Consider the following 10,454-nt stretch of genomic DNA (forward strand, 5'->3'; position numbering starts at 1 on the left):
TTAGAGACTTCAGCTTGCCCATTTGTCTGTGGATGATACAGAGTTACCACCTTGTGACTAATTCCATACCGGACCATAGTAGAGTAAAGCTATTTGTTGCAGAAGTGACTGCCCCCATCACTAATTAGTGCTCTAGGGACACCAAACCAACTAAAGATATGCTTCTGGAGGAACTTCAGCACTGTCTTAGTATCATTAGTGGGTGTGGCAATGGCCTCTACCCATTTGGATACATAGTCGACTGCCACCAGAATATAAGAGTTTGAGTATGATGGTGGGAACGGCCCCATGAAGTCAATACCCCATACGTCAAACAACTCAATCTCTAAGATTCCTTGCTGAGGCATGGCGTAACTGTGAGGCAGATTACCAGCTCTCTGGCAGCTGTCACAGTTACGCACGAACTCTCGGGAGTCTTTATAGAGAGTGGGCCAGTAGAAGCCACATTGGAGGACTTTTGTGGCTGTTCGCTCACCTTCGAAATGTCCTCCATATTGTGATCCATGACAATGCCATAGGATCTTCTATGCCTCTTCTCTAGGCACACACCTACGGATTATTCCGTCTGCACATCTCTTAAAGAGATATGGTTCATCCAACAGGTAGTACTTTGCATCAGTAATTAATTTTTTCTTTTGTTGCTTGCTGTACTCCTTGGGTATGAATCTTGCAGCTTTATAGTTTGCAATGTCTGCAAACCATGGTGTTTCCTGGATGGCAAACAGTTGCTCATCCGGAAAGGTTTCAGAGATCTCAATAGAGGGGAAAGACATCCCTTCTACTAGCTCTATCCGGGACAGATGATCAGCCACTTGGTTCTCTGTCCATTTTCTGTCTCTTATTTCTATATCAAACTCTTGCAGAAGCAACACCCATCTTATGAGCCTGGGTTTTGAATCCTGCTTTGTGAGTAGATATTTAAGAGCAGCATGGTCAGTATACACAATCACTTTTGATCCTACTAAGTATGATCTAAACTTGTCAATGGCATAAACCACTGCAAGCAATTCTTTTTCTGTGGTTGTGTAATTTTTTTAGGCATCATTTAAAACGCGACTAGCATAATAAATGACATGCAGAAGCTTGTTATGCCTCTGTCCCAGTACTGCACCAATGGCATGGTCACTGGCATCACACATTAGTTCAAATGGTAATGCCCAGTCTGGTACAGAAATAACTGGTGCTGTGACCAGCTTAGCTTTCAGAGTTTCAAACGACTGCAGACACTCTGTGTCAAACACAAATGGCGTGTCAGCAGCTAGCAGATTGCTCAAAGGTTTTGCAATTTTTGAAAAATCCTTTATAAACCTCCTATAGAATCCTGCATGCCCCAGAAAGCTTCTGATTGCCTTAACATTGGCAGGTGGTGGTAATTTTTCAATTACTTCCACTTTAGCTTGATCCACCTCTATTCCCTTGTTTGAAATTTTATGCCCAAGGACAATTCCTTCAGTCACCATAAAGTGACATTTTTTCCAGTTTAAAACTAGGTTGGTCTCTTGGCATCTTTTCGGAACAAGTGCTAAATGGTCAAGGCAGGAGCTGAATGAGTCTCCAAAGACTGAAAAGTCATCCATAAAGACTTCCAGAAATTTCTCTACCATTTCAGAGAAGATAGAGAGCATGAACCTCTGAAAGGTTGCAGGTGCATTGCACAGACCAAATGGCATCCTTCTGTAGGCAAATACTCCAGATGGACATGTGAATGCTGTTTTCTCTTGATCCTGGGGATCTACTGCAATTCGGTTGTAGCCTAAATAGCCATCCAAAAAGCAGTAATAATCATGACCTGCTAGTCTTTCTAGCATCTGGTCTATGAATGGTAAAGGAAAATGATCCTCACTGGTGGCGGTATTGAGCCTTCTGTAGTCAATACACATGCGCCACCCTGTAACTGTTCTTGTAGGAACCAGTTCATTTTTTTCATTATGAACCACTGTCATGCCTCTTTTTTTGGGGACAACTTGGACAGGGCTCACCCAGGGGCTATCAGAAATAGGATAAATAATCCCATCCTCCAGTAACTTGGTGACCTCTTTCTGCACCACTTCCTTCATGGCTGGATTTAGCCACCTCTGTGGTTGAACCACTGGCTTAGCATCATCCTCCAATAGGATCTTGTGCATGCATCTTGCTGGGCTGATGCCCTTAAGATCACCTATGGACCACCCACGAGCTGTCTTGTGTGTCCTTAGCACTTGAAGTAGCGCTTCCTCTTCCAGTGGATTTAAAGAAGAGCTTATGATCATCAGAAAAGTGTCACTTTCTCCCAGAAATACATATTTCAGGGATGGTGGTAATGGTTTGAGCTCGAGTTTAGGAGGTTTTTCCTCTTCCTGAGGCAGTTTCAGAGGCTCTTTCAATTCCTCTAAATCCTCTAGATCAGGCTAAACATCTTTAAAGATGTCTTCCAGTTCTGATTCGAGACTCTCAGCCATGTTGATCTTCTCTACCAAAGAGTCAATAAGATCAACTTTCATGCAGTCTTTTGGTGTGTCTGGATGCTGCATGGCCTTGACAGCATTCAACTTAAACTCATCCTCATTGACTCTCAGGGTTACTTCCCCCTTTTGGACATCAGTGAGAGTTCGTCCAGTTGCTAGGAAAGGTCTTCCTAGAATGAGAGTAGCACTCTTGTGCTCCTGCATTCCCAGCACTACAAAGTTAGTGGGGAAGGTGAATGGCCCAACCCTGACAATCATGTCTTCAATCACGCCCGATGGGTATTTAATGGAGCCATCAGCAAGTTGGAGACATATCCGGGTTGGTTTAACTTCTTCAGTTAAACCAAGCTTTCTGATAGTAGATGCAGGTATTAGGTTGATGCTTGCCCCAAGATCACATAAAGCTGTCTTGGTGCAATTATCCTCTAATATGCATGGTATCATAAAGCTCTCGGGATCTTTAAGCTTTTCTGGGAAGTTTTTCAGAATGATTGCACTACATTCTTCAGTGAGGAGAACTCTTTCAGTTTCTCTCTAATCCTTCTTATAACTCAAGATCACTTTCATGAACTTGGCATAAGATGGTATTTGCTCAAGTGCCTCGGTAAACAGAATCTTTATTTCAAGTATCCTCAGATAGTCTGCAAAGCGAGCAAATTACTTATCCTGCTCCTCTCGGTGGAGTTTTTGAGGATAAGGTATCTTGGCTTTGTATTCCTCAACCTTGGTTGCTGCAGGTTTATTTCCTACAGAGGTGGTTGGAGAAGCCTTTTTAGAGGGGTTATTATCAGCACGTGTGTGTGTCTGATCCCTCACTGGCGTTTGAATGCCAGGGTTGGAAGCTAGATTGGCATTGGATGCTAACTCCTTACCTGTTTCTGTCGTTTGAATGCCAGAACTGAGCTTCCATTGGGCGTTTAACGCCAACTCCTTACCTGTTTGTGGCATTTGAACGCCAAAACTGAGCATGGGTTAGGCGTTTAACGCCAGCTCTTCACCCTTTTCTGGCGTTTGAGCACCAGAATTATTCTTCTCTGGGCTCTTACTATCCTCAGAGGGATTTTGGGTAGCAGTTTGTTCATTTCTTGGCTTCCTGCTGCTTTGTAGTGAGGTATTTAATGTTTTCCCACTTCTTAAGTGAACTGTTTGGCACTCTTCTGTTATTTGTTTTGATAACTGCTGTTTTTGTTTGCTTCAACTGTACTTCCATATTCATATTAACCATTCTTGTATCTTGTAGTATCTCTTTGAATTCGGCTAGCTGTTTTGTTAGAAAATCTAATTGCTGATTGAATTCAGTAACTTGTTCTGCAGGACTGAGTTCAACAGTTACTGTTTTAGCCTCTTCTTTCATGGAAGACCCATTACTTAGGTACAGATGCTGATTTCTGGCAACTGTATCAATGAGCTCTTGAGCTTCTTCAATTGTCTTTCTCATGTGTATATATCTACCAGCTGAGTGGTCCAAAGACATCTGAGCTTTCTCTGTAAGCCCATAATAGAAGATGTCTAACTGCACCCATTCTGAAAACATTTCAGAGGGGCATTTTCTTAGCATCTCTATGTATCTCTCCTAGGCATCATAAAGAGATTCATTATCTCATTGTTTAAAGCCTTGGATGTTCAGCCTTAGCTGTGTCATCCGTTTTGGAAGGAAATATTGATTCAGGAATTTTTCTGACAACTGTTTCCATGTCCTTATGCTAGCCTTAGGTTGGTTATTTAACCACCTCTTAGCTTGGTCTTTTACAGCAAATGGGAACAGTAATAATCTGTAGACATCCTGATCTACTTCCTTATCATGTACTGTGTCATCAATTTGTAAAAATTGTGCCAGAAACTCTGTAAGTTCTTCCTGTGGAAGACCGGAATACTGGCAACTTTGCTGCACCATGATAATAAGCTGAGGATTCAACACGAAACTACTGACTCCAATGGAGGGTATACAGATACTACTCCCATATGAAGCAGTAGTGGGGTTAGCATATGACCCTATGGTGGACGAAATTGTGATCTCCATGTTCTTTGTACTTGTGTGAGATTAACAATATATAATTGTATTGAATCCTCATTGTGGCTCTATGTGTGGACACAACTCCGTACAACTAACCAGCAAGTGCACTGGGTCGTCCAAGTAATACCTTACGTGAGTAAGGGTCGAATCCCACGGAGATTGTTGGCTTGAAGCAAGCTATGGTCACCTTGTAAATCTCAGTCAGGCGGATTTAAACATGATACTTTATTAGATTAAAATAAACAATAAAAAGGGATAGAGATACTTATGTAGATTCATTGGTAGGGATTTCAGATAAGCGAATGGAGATGCTTTTCGTTCCTCTGAACCTCTGCTTTCCTGCTATCTTCATCCAATCAGTCTTACTCCTTTCCATGGCTGGCTGTATGCAAGGGCATCACCGTTGTCAGTGGCTACATCCCCTCCTCTCAGTGAATCATATGCTCACGCACCCTGTCACGGCACGGCTATTCATCTGTCGGTTCTCGATCATGCTGGAATAGGATTCACCCTCCTTTTGCGTCTGTCACTAACGCCCAGCACTCGCGAGTTTGAAGCTCGTCACAGTCATTCAATCATTGAATCCTACTCAGAATACCACAGACAAGGTTTAGACCTTCCGGATTCTCTTGAATGCCGCCATCATTCTAGCTTACGCCACGAAGATTCCTGTTAGGAGATCTAAGAGATATTCATTCTAGCTTAATTCATGTAGAACAGAAGTGTTTGTCAGGCACGCGTTCATAGGGGGGAAGGATGATGAGCGTCACACATAATCATCACCTTCATCACGTTCTTGGGTGCGAATGGATATCTTAGAAGAGAAATAAGGAGAATTGAATAGAAAACAGTAGTACTTTGCATTAATCTTTGAGGAACAGCAGAGCTCCACACCTTAATCTATGGAGTGTAGAAACTCTACCGTTAAAAATACATAAGTGAAGGTCCAGGCATGGCCGAGATGGCCAGCCCCCTAAAACATGATCCAAGGATCATAAGGTAATCCAAAGATGCCTAATACAATAGTAAGAGGTCCTATTTATAATAAACTAGCTACTAGGGTTTACATGAGTAAGTATTTGATGTATAAATCCACTTCCGGGGCCCACTTGGTGTGTGTTTGGGCTTGGGCTTGAGTGTTACACGTGCAGAGGCCAATTGTGGAGTTGAACGCCAAGTTCTGTGCCAGTTTGGGCGTTCAACTCTGGTTTTGGATCCTTTTCTGGCGCTGGACGCCAGATTTGGGCAGAAGTCTGGCGTTGAACGCCAGTTTACGTCGTTAATTCTTGGCCAAAGTATGGACTATTATATATTGCTGGAAAGCCCTGGATGTCTACTTTCCAACGCAATTGGAAGCACGCCATTTCGAGTTCTGTAGCTCCAGAAAATCCATTTTGAGTGCAGGGAGGTCAGAATCCAACAGCATCAGCAGTCCTTTTTCAACCTCTGAATCTGATTTCTGCTCAAGTCCCTCAATTTCAGCCAGAAAATACCTGAAATCACAGAAAAACACACAAACTCATAGTAAAGTCCAGAAATGTGAATTTAACATAAAAACTAATGAAAACATCCCTAAAAGTAACTAGATCCTACTAAAAATATACTAAAAACAATGTCAAAAAGCGTATAAATTATCCGCTCATCACAACACCAAACTTAAATTGTTGCTTGTCCCCAAGCAACTAAAAATCAAATAGGATAAAAGAAGAGAATATACTATAAATTCCAAACTATCAATGAAACATAGCTCCAATCATATGAGCGGGACTTATAGCTTTTTGCCTCTTGAATAGTTTTGGCATCTCACTCTATCCATTGAGGTTCAGAATGATTGGCATCTATAGGAACTCAGAGTTTGAATAGTGTTATTGATTCTCCTAGTTCAGTATGATGATTCTTGAACACAGCTTCTTTATGAGTCTTGGCCGTGACCCTAAGCACTTTGTTTTCCAGTATTACCACCGGATACATAAATGCCACAGACACATAACTGGGTGAACCTTTTCAGATTGTGACTCAGCTTTGCTTAGAGTCCCCAATTAGAGGTGTCCAGGGTTCTTAAGCACACTCTTTGTTTTTGCTTTGGACCTTGACTTTAACCGCTCAGTCTCAAGTTTTCACTTGACACCTACACGCCACAAGCACATGGTTAGGGACAGCTTGGTTTAGCCGCTTAGACCAGGATTTTATTCCTTTAGGCCCTCCTATCCACTGATGCTCAAAGCCTTGGGATCCTTTTTAGTTGCCCTTGCCTTTTGGTTTTAAGGGTTATTGGCTTTTTCTGCTTGCTTTTTCTTTTTCTTTCTATTTTTTCGCCTATTTTTTTTTTTCTGCAAGCTTTGTTCTTTGCTGCTTTTTCTTGCTTCAAGAATCATTTTTATGATTTTTCAGATTATCAAATAACATGTCTCCTAGTCATCATTCTTTCAAGAGCCAACATATTTAACATTCTTAAACAACAACTTCAAAAGACATATGCACTGTTCAAGCATTCATTCAGAAAACAAGAAGCATTGTTACCACATCAATATAATTAAACTGAGTTCAAAGATAAATTCGAAACTCATGTACTTCTTTGTTCTTTTGAATTAAAACATTTTTCATTTAAGAGAGGTGATGGATTCATAGGACATTCATATCTTTAAGACAGAGTTACTAACTACTAATGATCATGTAATGAAGACACAAACACAGATAAGCACATAGAAAACGAAAAAAAAAACAGAGAAAGTAAGAACAAGGAATGAGTCCACCTTGGTGATGTCCTTGAGCTCTTCTATGTCTCTTCCTTGTCTTTGCTGCTCCTCCTTCATTGCTTTTAGATCTTCTCTGATTTCATGAAGGATGATGGAGTGCTCTTGATGTTCCACCCTTAGTTGCTTCCAATAATTGTGTGGAAGAAGATGTATCCCCTGAGGTATCTCAGGGATCTCTTGATTTGCAGTCAAATGTTCTACCACTGAGCTATAGACCCTTGATGGAAGCTTTTGTCTTCCCTTTCCTTATTTCTAGAGGCTTCTCTGGCCTTAGGTGCCATTAGTGGTTATGGAAAAAAAACAAAAAAGCTATGCTTTTTACCACACCAAACTTAGAATGTTGCTCGCCCTCGAGCAAAAGAAGAAAGACTGAAGAATAAGAAGAAGATATGGAGGTGATGGATGGGAGTGTGTGTTCGGCCATATGGGTGGGATTGGGTGTGAGTGGTAAAGGGTTAAGAGTGTTTGTTGGGAATAGAGGATGATTGAGAAGAGAGAAGAGAGTGAGTGGAGGTAGGTGGGGATCCTGTGAGGTCCACAGATCCTGGGATGATCCTGTGGGGTCCACAGATCCTGAGGTGTCAAGGCATTTACATCCCTGCACCAAATTAGGCATGTAAAATGCCTTTGCACACAACTCTGGGCGTTCAGCGCCAGGTTGGTGCCCGTTTTGGGCGTTCAACGCCCCTTTGCTGCCATTTCTGGCGTTGAACGCCAGAACCATGCTTGTTCTGGGCGTTCAGCGCCAGGATGCTCCCATTCTGGGCGTTCAGCGCCAGAACTATGCTCTGTTCTGGCGTTTGAACGCCAGACAGATGCTCCTCCAGGGTGTGATTTTTCTTCTGCTGTTTTTGATTCTGTTTTCAATTTTTATATTTATTTTGTGACTCCACATGATCATGAACCTAAGAAAACATGAAAAATAAGAATTAGATACACATTGGGTTGCCTCCCAACAAGCGCTTCTTTAATGTCAATAGCTTGACAGTGGGCTCTCATGGAGCCTCACAGATGTGCAGAGCTTTGTTGAGACTCTCCAACACCAAACTTAGAGTTTGGATATGGGAGTTCAACACCAAACTTAGAGTTTGGTTGTGGCCTCCCAACACCAAACTTAGAGTTTGACTGTGGGGGCTCTGGTTGACTTTGATTTGAGAGAAGCTTTTCATGCTTCCTCTCCATGGTTGCAGAGGGAGATCCTTGAGTTTTGAATACAAGGGAGTTCTCATTCCATTGAAGGACTATTTCACCTCTGTCAACATCAATCACAGCTCTTGCTGTGGCCAGGAAAGGTCTTCCTAGGATGATGGATTCATCCTCTTCCTTTCCAGTATCCAGGACTATGAAATCAGTAGGTATGTAAAGGCCCTCAACCTTTACTAATACATCTTCTACTTGTCCATAAGCCTGTCTTCTTGAGCTGTCTGCCATCTCTAGTGAGATTTTGGCAGCTTGCACCCCATAGATTCCCAGTTTCTCTATCACAGAGAGGGGCATGAGGTTTATTCCTGAACCAAGGTCACACAGAGCCTTAAAGATCATGGTGCCTATGGTGCAGGGTATTATGAACTTTCCAGGATCCTGTCTCTTCTGAGGCAATGTCAGTTGATCCAGATCACTTAGTTCATTGATGAACAAGGGAGGTTCAACTTCCCAAGCATCAATGCCAAATAATTTGGCATTCAGCTTCATGATTGCACCAAGAAACTTGGCAGTTTGCTCTTCAGTGACATCCTCATTCTCTTCAGAAGAGGAATACTCATCAGAGCTCATGAAGGGCATAAGGAGGTTCAATGGGATCTCTATAGTCTCTAGATGAGCCCCAGAGTCCTTTGATTCCCCAGAGGGAAGCTCCTTATTGATCACTGGACGTCCCAGGAGGTCTTCCTCCTTGGGATTCACGTCCTCTCCTTTCCTCACAGGTTCGGCCATGGCACTTATGTCAATGGCCTTGCACTCTCCTTTTGGGTTCTCTTCTGTATTGCTTGGGAGAGTACTAGGAGGGATTTCAGTGATCCTTTTACTCAGCTGGCCCACTTGTGCTTCCAAATTTCTAATGGAAGACCTTGTTTCATTCATGAAACTTACAGTGGCCTTAGATAGATCAGAGACTAGATTTGCTAAATTAGAAGCATTTTGTTCAGAGTTCTCTGTCTGTTGCTGAGTTGATGATGGAAAAGGTTTGCTATTGCTAAACCTGTTTCTTCCACCATTGTTAAAGCCTTGTTGAGGCTTCTGATCCTTCCATGAGAAATTTGGATGATTTCTCCATGTTGAGTTATAGGTGTTTCCATAAGGTTCACCTAAGTAATTTACCTCTGCTATTGCAGGGTTCTCAGGATCATAGGCTTCTTCTTCAGAAGATGCCTCTTGAGTACTGTTGGATGCAGCTTGCATTCCATGCAGACTCTGAGAAATCATATTGACTTGCTGAGTCAATATTTTATTCTGAGCCAATATGGCATTCAGAGTATCAACTTCAAGAACTCCCTTCTTCATAGGCGTCCCATTATTCACAGGATTCCTTTCAGAAGTGTACATGAACTGGTTATTAGCAACCATGTCAATGAGTTCTTGAGCTTCTGCAGGCGTTTTCTTTAGGTGAATGGATCCACCTGCAGAAGTGTCCAGTGACATCTTTGATAGCTCAGACAGACCATCATAGAATATATCCAGGATGGTCCATTCTGAAAGCATGTCAGAAGGACACTTTTTGGTCAACTGTTTGTATCTTTCCCAAGCTTCATAGAGAGATTCACCTTCTTTCTGTCTGAAAGTTTGAACATCAGCTCTAAGCTTGCTCAGCTTTTGAGGAGGAAAGTACTTGGCTAAGAAAGCCGTGACTAGCTTATCCCAAGAGTTCAGGCTATCTTTAGGTTGAGAATCCAACCATAATCTAGCTCTGTCTCTTACAGCAAAAGGGAAAAGCATGAGCCTGTAGACTTCAGGATCTATTCCATTAGTCTTAACAGTATCACATATCTGCAAGAATTTAGTTAAGAACTGAAAAGGATCTTCAGATGGAAGTCCATGAAATTTGCAGTTCTGCTGCATCAGGGAAACTAATTGAGGTTTCAGCTCAAAATTGTTTGCTCCAATGGCAGGAATGGAGATGCTTCTTCCATGTAAATTGGAATTAGGTGCAGTAAAGTCACCAAGCATCTTCCTTACATTATTATTATTTTCTGCTGCCATCTCCTCTGCCTGTTCGAAATTTCTGAAAGGTTATCTCTGGATTGT

General features: G+C 42.1%; 1 non-coding gene across 1 annotated transcript; it reads left to right on the top strand.

The window, feature by feature from the left end:
* Positions 1-9,905: 9,905 nt before the first annotated feature.
* On the top strand, positions 9,906-10,013 carry LOC112767906 (small nucleolar RNA R71). The gene has a single exon (XR_003185346.1). It is a non-coding gene; the product is annotated as a small nucleolar RNA R71 (small nucleolar RNA).
* Positions 10,014-10,454: the final 441 nt, after the last annotated feature.

The sequence above is a fragment of the Arachis hypogaea genome, chromosome 17, assembly GCF_003086295.3.
Source record: "Arachis hypogaea cultivar Tifrunner chromosome 17, arahy.Tifrunner.gnm2.J5K5, whole genome shotgun sequence".
In the NCBI taxonomy this organism is placed as follows: domain Eukaryota; kingdom Viridiplantae; phylum Streptophyta; class Magnoliopsida; order Fabales; family Fabaceae; genus Arachis; species Arachis hypogaea.